General features: G+C 36.1%; 1 pseudogene across 1 annotated transcript; it reads left to right on the top strand.

Annotated features, from left to right (window-relative positions):
- Positions 1-119: 119 nt before the first annotated feature.
- Positions 120-5,845, top strand: LOC111793989 (chaperone protein dnaJ 15-like; annotated as a pseudogene). The gene is made up of 14 exons (XR_015422291.1): positions 120-248; positions 299-364; positions 544-567; positions 1,195-1,319; positions 1,839-1,964; positions 2,199-2,281; positions 2,488-2,599; positions 2,689-2,793; positions 2,941-2,991; positions 4,047-4,136; positions 4,263-4,370; positions 4,458-4,607; positions 4,718-4,771; positions 5,233-5,845. The product of XR_015422291.1 is annotated as a chaperone protein dnaJ 15-like (transcript).
- Positions 5,846-11,154: the final 5,309 nt, after the last annotated feature.

Raw genomic sequence — 11,154 nt, 5'->3', positions numbered from 1 at the left:
TTCTTGATTTAATATAATTTTATATTATTTCTTTTGACCTTTTGGAGTGGGAAGGAAAATTATGTTTCACTTAGTATAGTTTCTTTTTATCACTTAACAAAGTTATTTATGTTTACTGGATGGATATGCCGTTCTTTCTCTTTGCATTTCTGAAGGTTTTGAAACTCAGGAATGAGCTTCTCAAACAACGGAATGACATACACTCTTCATTTCACCATCACAAAAGCATCAAATTCTTATCGGAGCTGGTGCTACGAGTATTGGAAGTAATAGTAAATCTACTGGCATCAATTTGAAGGTTGAGAATGAAGGAGATGTGGGACCTCAGATCTTTCAAAAAGAGATGGTTCAATATTCCCCGAGGGTCAGTCAAAATGCTCGGTTGGTAGAATCATTGCATTACTTCCGCCAAGGTTTATTTCCTTTTCCCAGTCAGCAACAAAAAGAAAGTTTCAACCATATTTTGTCTTCTAGAATTCAATGGTCAAATTGGTGCATCCATGCTTATAATACTTGAGTCTCTGTTTTGGTGTATGCTTTCAGTTTCAGGGGTTCAACAAAGTTGAGGTAAGCTATTGATTAGGCATTACTATCTCTGCTTCTCAACGGATCATAATGTATGTAAATACTTCAATGAAAATACACCTAACAAACTAAAAAGGATTTAATATGGCTACAACAAACAACCCTAACAAAAGTGACGGTGCCTTTTAACTCTTGCCACAAGAATATTTGTAATCAAGTACAAAACTAAAATTATTTAAAAATGAATGCGATACTTACCTGTTTACTCCGCAAATATTAGGAGTGTTCACGATTTGGTTTGGTTCGGCAATAATTCCTTGCAATTAGAAATACACCATTTCTACAATAATTCCTTGCAAAAATTTCTCCACATTCTCTGCAAATCTTCAGAAACCCCGGGTCTCATTTCGTTTTCCATGATTTTGTATCAACGCCCCTTGTTTGTGGATTAGATCCTAACCAACGGATTATTACTTGCTTCCTTTAATCTTCTGAAAATTGAGCTCAATCCGAAATAGGCTTTGATGTTGATGCATTTTTTTCTAATGGTTTTCACATAATTTCTTCTTCCTTGAATTTTGAGATTTTCTTCTTGAAATTTGGTAATTTTCCAATTCTTGAAGCGATTTGAAAGGATACTGACTTTTCCCCCATCCAAAGGAGAGATGAACGGGTTCAAAGTCGGAAGGACCTTCCGCTCCAGCGCTTCAACGGGACCACTACGAGGTTTTAAGCGTCTCCAGGGATTCCACTGATCAGGACATCAAGACTGCTTACAGGAAGCTTGCTTTCAAGTAATTCTCTTGCTCTACACTTCGTATCACTGAAATTTGATCTTCTTTAGTTCATATGTTATCGTACCGCTTGCTTCCCTTCAATAATGAATGAGAAGATGCTGTATGCAAATGCCCAAGTTGAGACGTAAGAAGATTATTAATCTGCGTTGGTCTAATTTTAAAGAACATAAAGATTATTATGGTTAATTTGGTCAGACATTTTGTTTGAGGGTAATATCTGAAAGATGGAATTTTCTTTTTCTTCATCTTTTCAGCATGTTTGGAACTCGAGTGGTGATTGATATTCAGCTCTGTTACAGTTCAGCTAGGCTTTAGGTGCATTAACATTAAATTACGAATTGCTGCAAGTGGTTACAGAATAAGATTTCAGCTAGGCTCTTGGTGTATTAAATTAAGTTACGCATTTCAATTTCCTCCCTTCCACTTTCAAATTTTTATATAAAAAAGAAATAAATTTGTTTTCATCTTTTGAACCATCCATCTGCAAAGTGATTCTTACCCCAAAAAATGTGGTAGATATCATCCAGACAAGAATGGAAGTAACACCCTGAAGCTTCAGAGCATTTTAAGGAGGTCGCATATTCTTATAGCATCCTATCTGATCCAGAGAAGAGAAGGCAATATGACAGTGCTGGCTTTGAGGTGCTTGTCTCCTTGTCACCATCAACTTGTTATGATGCGTTGTTATGATATTTAAAGAGATACTTCATTATTTTCAAATTCAAGATTTATATACTTTTGTAGGCCTTATGTGGCTTACACATACTTCCATCCCATACATAGTATTTTATTTTTCCCAATCAAAGCTTTCTCTGAGATTCAAATTGAGGTCACGATTGTTAATTAACTCTTCCATTGTGTAATTAATGTGTTCAGGCCCTTGATGCTAGTGGCATGGATATGGAAATAGATTTGTCCAATCTTGGAACTGTCAATACCATGTTTGCAGCTTTGTTCAGGTGCAAATTTATTGAGTTATTTACTGGTCTAGTCGTCTAGATTTTTCTTGATCACTTTTATTGAGTTATTTATGGCAATAGATTTTGTCCAATCTTGGAACTGTCCATACCATGTTTGCAGCTTTGTTCAGGTGCAAATTTATTGAGTTATTTACTGGTCTAGTCGTCTAGATTTTTCTTGATCACCTTTATTATTTATGTTTTAGTAAGCTGGGTGTTCCTATTAAGACTACAGTTTCTGATAATGTTCTTGAAGAAGCTCTGAATGGAACTGTTACAGTCGGGCCTCTTCCTATTGGAACATCAGTTAGTGGCAAGGTGCATCATATATTGCTTACATCAAGATGGTAGAACAGCAGCAACATTTCCAGGATTTCTGATATCTTGTTATGTTTGTTTTATTATAGGTGGATAAGAAATGCGCTCACTTTTTTGGTGTGACAATTAACGAGGGGCAAGCTCAGGCAGGAATTGCTATAAGGGTTACTTCAACTTCACAAAGTAAATTCAAGGTGTAGTTTTGCCAGTAACTTTCATCCAAATGGTCTCTTCTGATATGTGCAAATTTTCTTGATTCTTGGTCTTGTTCTCCATGTGCATCCGCTTTGTAAGCCGTTTCATGTTACTGATTTCTGTGCTTATCCTTTTTTTTATTCCAGCTGCTCTTTTTTGAACATGATGTCAGTGGCGGTTATAGTTTGGCCATATAGGTATCACCTTTCAAAGTGTATATGTAATTTTCTCTATTTGTTAATTGATATAGATGAACTTGTGGGTACATTCCCCTGTTGGATGGCAATGTCATCAACATCTAGTGTAGGTGTTATCATCAAACATTGCAGTTCTAGCATTTTCTTGCATATAACCAATTTATTTGAAGAAGCACTTAAACAAAAACTAGGCTTTCAATAGAATCTTTATGGGGATTGAGAGGCCTTTGGAGAATATGTGGTCCTTTGTTAGGTTGCATGCTTTTCTTTGAGTTAGGTGTAAATCCTATTGGTCTTATCTTGCTTAGTTGAAACCTTTTTTATGTTTTAGTTTGGCCCCCTTTGATTGGGGCTTTATTTTTGTATGCCTCATATTTTCTTTCATTTGTTTTCAAGTAAAAAAAACTAAATCTTACAATTTATATTTTCCAAACTTTGGTTTCCAAATTTGGTCAAATCTGTATGTCATTATTATGGTTCTTGAGCACCACAGTAGAGTAATGGTGGAAGTTCTGGAGGAATCAAATTGTCCTTGTCACAAAGCAACTTATTTTATTTAAAATTGATTCATAATTTAAATGAGGTTATTTTATGAAGATAGCTAGTGAAATTTAGAAGGAAAGATGAATTGTTTATTCCTAAAGCTATTTAGTTGTCCTTGCCCCAAGTCTTTAATGTCAATTGTCCAATGAGCTTCTTTATGGCTATGTCTAAAGCTGGATGGATAACTTTTTTCCTGTTAAAAAAAAAAGCTGTATATATGTTAAAACTTTTTTCTTTATGATTTTTCCATTGGAGATGCTTGGAAAAATTCTCTCCTTTCAGTTTTCTGAACGTAAAATTATTATGGCAGTCTGATATTTATGATACTTAAGGACATACTTTGAACTGTGTTGTTAGTAGGTTTACCGTGAGTAGTTTGATGAAAGCTTACCATATCCATAACCTGTCATGTGGATCCCAACTTGAAAAATAGTTTTGATTAAATTAATGTTTGGAATCTATGATTCAACTTCGTGTTGACGTACTGTGGTTTTTCCATTGCTTTTCCGTAGGAAGATAGTGAGAAGACTGGGAAAGTAACGTCTGCTGGGTTGTACTTTTTGCATTTTCAAGTGTACAGGATGGATTCCACTGTCAATGCGGTACTTCAAGTTCCAATTATGTGTAGTTTACTGTTGTTTCCTATTCTTTTGACCAGAAAGGTCATCACGTCATATTTTTCGTTACGATCAGATTTGATGGTTGAATGAATTCATGTGTTGTTGCAGTTGGCAATGGCTAAGGACCCTGAGGCTGCTTTCTTCAAGAGTTTGGAAGGTCTTCAGCCTTGTGAGGTCTCAGAGCTAAAGGCCGGCACCCATATTTTGCAGTTTATGGTCTTAACTTATATTTCTTAGTTCATCTTCCAAATTTTGTTCTGTTTGGTGTTAACTGCTTTTTTAACATATTTCGTGTTTATCCAGGAGATAACTTTTTCAAGACTGCTGCATATACTATTGAGACACAATGTACAAAAGACTATGCAGAGACAACAGAAAAAACTGAAAGATATCGAAGCTCAAATTTTGAGAAAGAGATATGAGCTACGGAAATTTGAAACAGAGTACCGGAAGGTGTTGAGATATTCTTTGCGTTCCCTCCCTCTTTTCTCTCTCACTCTACCCCCCACTACCTGTTTTTTTTACTTATTTTTTATTAATTGATTTGGTATGATGTTCCATAGGCATTAGCACGCTTCCAAGAAGTGACAAAAAGATACAATGAGGAAAAACAGTCTGTAAGTTTTCATTGGTCACTCTTGTAATTTAAATCATGTTTTTTCATATTTTGGTTTCTTAATATCTAGGCCAGAGCCAAACAATAATATCATCCCTTGTATGTCCATAGATGTCAACACGTCTGTTGATAACATGTAGTGGCAATTTGTTGAAGTCATATCTACATCCCTCAGTTTTCTCACTGAACAAGCATTCTTATAGGATGATGGAAATGCCATATTCTTATTTTTCTTTCCTTTTCATTTAAATTATAAATTTAGATAGCATAATTAGATAATTCCAGAGGTTGATATTAGGTTATAGACTTTTGGATTGCTTCCATAGGCCGGAGGAGATCAGTTTTGATTCTTTCATTCTTTGGTATGTTGAATAGCTTGCAATGCTTTCGTTTGGCTTGTAGTCCATTTTAAAGTTTATGCCCCTTCTCCTGCTCCTCTCCCTCTCTCAAAATGATGGAAAGGGAAACGGGGAAGAGGGGAAAATGACGTAGGATTTCTGAAATCAAATGAACAACATCCAAATAGGTAGAAATTCAACAGAGATGAAGGGGATGCTGTTACGTGATTGATGGAATCAGTTGGAAATCTTGTTAGGGGGTTCTGGTTCTCTGCCTATTAAATTGGTAGCTGCACCACTGACAGATCTTTTGCTTCTTCTAAGACATGCCACGAGTCTGAAATACTTTATGAGTATAAGAGGTGATGAAAGAAAGCAGATAACTTTATTAAAAAGATTCAAGGGTAAGTTGATCTCATCGTTGTTATGTTGAAGGCATTGTTTCAATTATTTTCTTTGAATACACAATCCATTTTGGATCTTGAAGAAAATAAAAAAGCTATAAAAGATTGGCAGAAAAGATTGAGAAAGAGGGATTAAGTGAGGATGTTTCTGTTGTCTTCTATCCTGTAAATTTATAAAGTTTTAATACTTTTGTTAGTGTCCAATAATTTTTTGACATATGTTCATTAGTGTCCAACAGATTTTCTTTGTAAGAGTTAGACATGTCTTTAACGAGTGTTGGAACTGTAAACAATTTGTTCAACTAATGCTTGGTATGTGTTTTTTATGCTCAACACATGTTTGACACATGTCCCAACAGATTTTCTTTGTAAGAGTTAGACATGTCTTTAACGAGTGTTGGAACTGTAAACAATTTGTTCAACTAATGCTTGGTATGTGTTTTTTATGCTCAACACATGTTTGACACATGTCCCAACAGATTTTCTTTGTAAGAGTTAGACATGTCTTTAACGAGTGTTGGAACTGTAATCAATTTGTTCAACTAATGCTTGGTATGTGTTTTTTATGCTCAACACGTGTTTGACACATGACCAATTAAGTGTTAGAATGTGTGATATGTGTCTCTTTTTCATAGTTGGGATATAAGAGCAGGTATGTTGAAAAGTATCGTCTTACCTTATTAATGAGAACAGCACATTATGCAAAGTTAGAGCTGCTTTTGCAAAACCTCTACTGAATCCTAGCTGATGTTTTTTTGTTACTTTTTTAGATACATTCTTGGTTTGAATTTTTTATCATCTCACCTGCTAATGGGATGGATACCTACTTTTGGGAGGTCAATTGTTTAGGGGATAGACCCATATGCTCTACGTTTCCTCATTTATACCATACTTCCATTATGAGAAATGATTTGGTGACAACTGTTCTTTTTAATTCTGGTAGCACATCTTTTCTCTCTCTTGGGTTTGAATGTTATTTGTTCGATAGGGAAATAACGGAGATTTTGACTGTCTTATCCTTGAGTGGGGAGTTTTGTATTTGTCCAGAGAGAAGGGATTTACATCTTTGAGGTCGTAGTCCTTCAAAAGGTTTTTTTTGTGCGGTTCTGTCTATTGGTGTCTGGTGAATCCCTCTCCCTCTAGTGGTACTATCTTACCTTATTGTGGAGTGCAAAAATTCCCAAGGAGGTTGAACTTCTTGTGTGGGCAGGTACTCCATGTAGGAGTTAATACCTTAGATCGGTTTTGAGGAAGCTACCCTGCTGATCGGGCTGTACTGTTGTATCCTCTATAGGAGTGTGGCAGAGGATCTAGATTTGTGGTTTTGCTTGTTTGGTTTGGGGTTTTTTTAGACGTTTGGTTTTCGGTCAGCCCAACCTAGGGGTTGTAGATTTATGATTGAGGAGGTCCTCCTTGATTTTCCCTTCTGGGAGAATGGTGTTTTTTGTGATGATTCACGTATTGTGCAATTTTGTGGGGCCTTTAGAGTTGGATGAACAATAGAATCTTCAGAGATTTTGAGAGGACTTCGATTGATATTTGGTTCTCTTTAGAGTTCCATGTTTCTTTATGTGCTTCAGTGGTTGACTTTTTTTAATTAGCCTGTATGCCTTAGTTTGTTTGAATGGAGCCTCTTTTTATAGTTTTAGCTCGTCATTTTTTTATGCTCCTGTAGTGGCTTTCCCATTAAATATTTTGGTCTTTCTTTTGGTGGGAATCCAGGGAGCATTAACTTCCTGATAGAAAAAAGTATAGATGGTGATCTTGCAATCTTCTAGAGGGGCACAGTAATGTTGTCACAGTAGTTTCAGATATCTTTCCCGCCTATTTCTTATTGGTATTCAATGTTTCGTCAAAGATAGCCGCAGACGTTTGCAAATTTTCTATGATTATTTTCAGGAGAGCATCTACCCTTGTTAAATATTGATCTTCTTTGGATTTTGGTGGTCTCATTTTTTTGTGGGATCGCCAAAAGGAACACATACTAAGTAATTTTGATAGAACCAAATGCATTTAAAGGTATAACAGAACTACAAGATATCTAAGTATTCGAGGTACTTGGAACCTCCCTTTCTCGAGCTCTCTCACTCAAGCCCTAGCCAAACTCACTGAATCAATGTTCTCCCCCTCCCTTTCCCGCTTCCCCTATTTATGACCAGGTACTATAACTAACTCTCTAATTGTTACTAGTATTCCCCTATGATATCCTTAATTTCCTTCTAATGGAATCCTATCAGATTGAGGAGATTTCCTATGGAGGAGCAAAATCTGAAGCGTAATTATCACTAATATTCATGGTAAGGATAAGCATGGCTGTCACTCACTGAAAAAGCTTTGCACTAAAAGGAGCAGGAATCCTTGGGGCTTAGAGACATTTTTTACCTGCAATCTGTTGATGTTGAAGAGTAACGTCTCTCTTCCTTCTTGAAATTTGAGTGGTTATAGAGTACTCCTCTTCTTTAATCTTCCATTGGAATGTGTTTTTTAATTCCAGGGATGCCTTTGTACTTAAATATCAACATTGGTTTCTTACATTAAAAGAAAGGGGAAGGGTAGAAAAGGGACAGTTTCTTCAGTCCATCCATGCTTTGAGGAAAATTCTTTGGGCTTTTAGCACCCTCCAATCAAAATGTCACCTTACCATTCTCCCCTTCACATCTTACCTCTCAACAACCATTTTGTTTTTAACCCTTTTTCTAGGTTTAACAAGAGGAGTTATTCACTTGGCAAAGGACCCTCCACCTCATGGGGAGGTCTCTAAGGTTGATTTCGAGGATTGTGACAAGACTCCTCTTTTTCCTTCATCTATGCTGGCCAAATTTCTTACATTGATAGAAGATTTTGGTCTTGAGTTACATGAATTTCCTCCTTTGGCTCAAGAAGGGAGCCACATTATGGTTTAGCTTTACAAAGTTTTGTCTTGGCTTCTTTGAGATATTTAATTTTTGTTTTGGCTTCTTTGAGATATTTAATTTTTGTTTTGGCTTCTTTGAGATATATGGATTGACTTGCATGAAGAGATTTTTTTATATCTTTGCTAGTGATGGTTCTTCGAAGCTTCTTTCAGTGGGTTCATAATTCTTCCAAAGCTGAATAGTTTTCAAGGTTGCTTTATGATGGGTTAAATTTTTTTTTTTGTTGGTTGGTGGCCGATTCTTGGTTTTTGGAAGATTTGAAATAGCTATTGGTTTAAAATGTTTGGTTGAAGCCTTATTCGTAGTTTAATGGTTCATTTGCAAGCTCTCTAAATCTTTCAGACGAAGTTCTTGGAATAGTTCTTGGTTCTTTAAATGTTTATTTATTTTCATGACTAATCTCTTGTATTTTTATTTTTTTTTTCTTTTTCACTCCCTATGGGAGTTCATATCTCTTGAACATTTGTTCTTCGTTCATTGTATCAATTAGAAGTTGTTTCTTGTTTTAAAAAAAAAAACACAAAAAAAGGGAATAGATCACCCTATTCCTAACTCAACAAGTCCATTTCAACTTTAAACTTTTAACTTCTTCATGTTAAATCTTGAAAGTGGGCAAGTGTTGTAAGTTTCTCCTCATAAAATTGTCCATGAACCAATCGGTAAGTCATACAAATTCAGTTATTGAGGGCTTTCTTTTGTTACTGGAGAAGGATTTATTTCGGTTTTGATTTAGCATCGTTATTCTAGTGAAGAATTTTTCTAAGTCCTCTTATCTATTGTGGACCACTGAACCGAATGGCCTAAAATGCCATATGAGGAGGTAGAAAACAAGAAGGGCACAAGGCTGTGACTTGGTCTGTTGTAAATGTGCTGTCTGGAATCCAGATGGATTTGTCAGGAGTAACTCCTGAAATGGAGATGGAACCCTGATGGATTCATTACGAGTACCTCTTGGAATTTCTTGACTTATATGAGAATGGGATTTTGGAATGTATTTAGGAGATGTTTGTGGGTGAAATTTTTGTTGGAGCAACGTAAAATTTTATGGAAAAGGGGATCGGAATTCTCTTAACACTCGAATCTTTCTTTTTCCGGAGGAAAAGGTATCGCCATGAGCTTGCTATGTATCACATTAGATCTTTTTTATTATTATTATTTTTAAAATTTAACATACTGTTTGGTACTTTGGTTGGTAATCTTTGCCCCTATTTTACATTTTTGTTGCTTGTATCTTTTCTGTCCGTGTTTATCATATAACTGGTTGAATATAGTAGGCAGCCTAGAGCACCAGATAAGGCGTTGTTCAATAAAGCTAATGATTTATTCTCAAAACTTTAGAACTAGATCAAGCCCTTTGAATTAGCTGATCATACAAAAATGATTAGGCAGGTTGGTTAGAATGGGTTACTAGTGGAGAATAATTGCCTAGATAGGTCTATTTGATCTAGATGAATGAAGGATTGTGCAGCTTGGAGGAGTTTCCCTTGGAGCCCAAACTGAAAGAGGGAGTTTGGGCACCATTCCATTTCAATGAAAAAGACAATCATATCATAGATATTTATTTAAGTTTCATTGTATGTGGAAAACCAACTTTGTTGGACTATCGCTCCGTGCTTATTTCACTTTTTGAAGCACTTTTTGATTTAACTGGTGGTGATGCAAGCGTGCAGTGAGCGTTGTAGCTCCCTTGAGCATGCTCTTTGTACAACAAAGTAAAGAGCTAGTAAGGGCCGAAATTGAATATCATATGTAGTGTAGAGTCGGATCTGAGGCTCTTTATTAGGATTGGAACAAGCGAGGAAAGAGTGACCACAAGCTCCGTTTAAGCGCTCGACATGCAGTTAGCTCAAAACAGGTTCAGCATGTGGCCGAGCAAAGCGCACCTATTCTGTTTCACTTAGTTTATTTATTATAGTTTCTTTTTATCACTTAACAAAGTTAGTTATGGATATGAGCTTCTTAAACAACGGGATGGCATATACGCTTCATTCACCATCACAAAAGCACCAAATCCTATCAGAGCTGGTGTTATGAGTAATGGAAGTAGTAGTAAATCTACTGGCGACAGTTCAAAGGTTGAGAATCAAGGAGACGATGGGACCTCAGATGAAAAAGAAAGATCTTTCAAAAAGAGATGGTTCAATATTCCTCGAGGGTCAGACAAAAAGCTCGGTTGATAGAATCGTTGCATTACGTGTGCCAAGGTTTATTTCGTCTTCCCAATGAGCAACAAAAATAAAGTTTCAACCATATTTTGTGTTCTAGAATTCAATGGTCAGATTGGTGCATCCATGGTTGTAATACATGAGTCTCTATTTTGGTGTATGCTTCCAGTTTGAGGGGCTCAACAAAATTTGTCGTTCTTTCTCCCATCAGAGTTGAGGTAAGCTATCTTTAGTTCTCAAAGACAGCAAAAGTATATTAAATTGTGTGTAAATAACTCCAATACAATACCTTCATATTTTAAATTGGTTTTTGTTGGATACAGTTAAATTGTGTGTAAATAACTCCAATACAATCGTTGACAAGCTAACTAGATCGGTGCACTTCTTACCTAGCAAGGCAACTTATACCGTGGATATCAATTGGACACTCTTATACATGAAAGAGATTGTTAGACTACATGGAGTTCCAATGTTTGTAGTGTCGGATCGAGATTCATGCTTTATGTCGGCATTTTGGCGTAAACTCTACAAAACACTGAGTGTCACGGTCGTACCTTTTCAA

Source organism: Cucurbita pepo, chromosome 1 (assembly GCF_057944985.1).
Source record: "Cucurbita pepo subsp. pepo isolate OVF chromosome 1, ASM5794498v1, whole genome shotgun sequence".
In the NCBI taxonomy this organism is placed as follows: Eukaryota; Viridiplantae; Streptophyta; class Magnoliopsida; order Cucurbitales; family Cucurbitaceae; genus Cucurbita; species Cucurbita pepo.
Note: the sequence above shows the minus strand (reverse complement) of the source record. Positions and strands in the feature narration are given on the sequence as shown.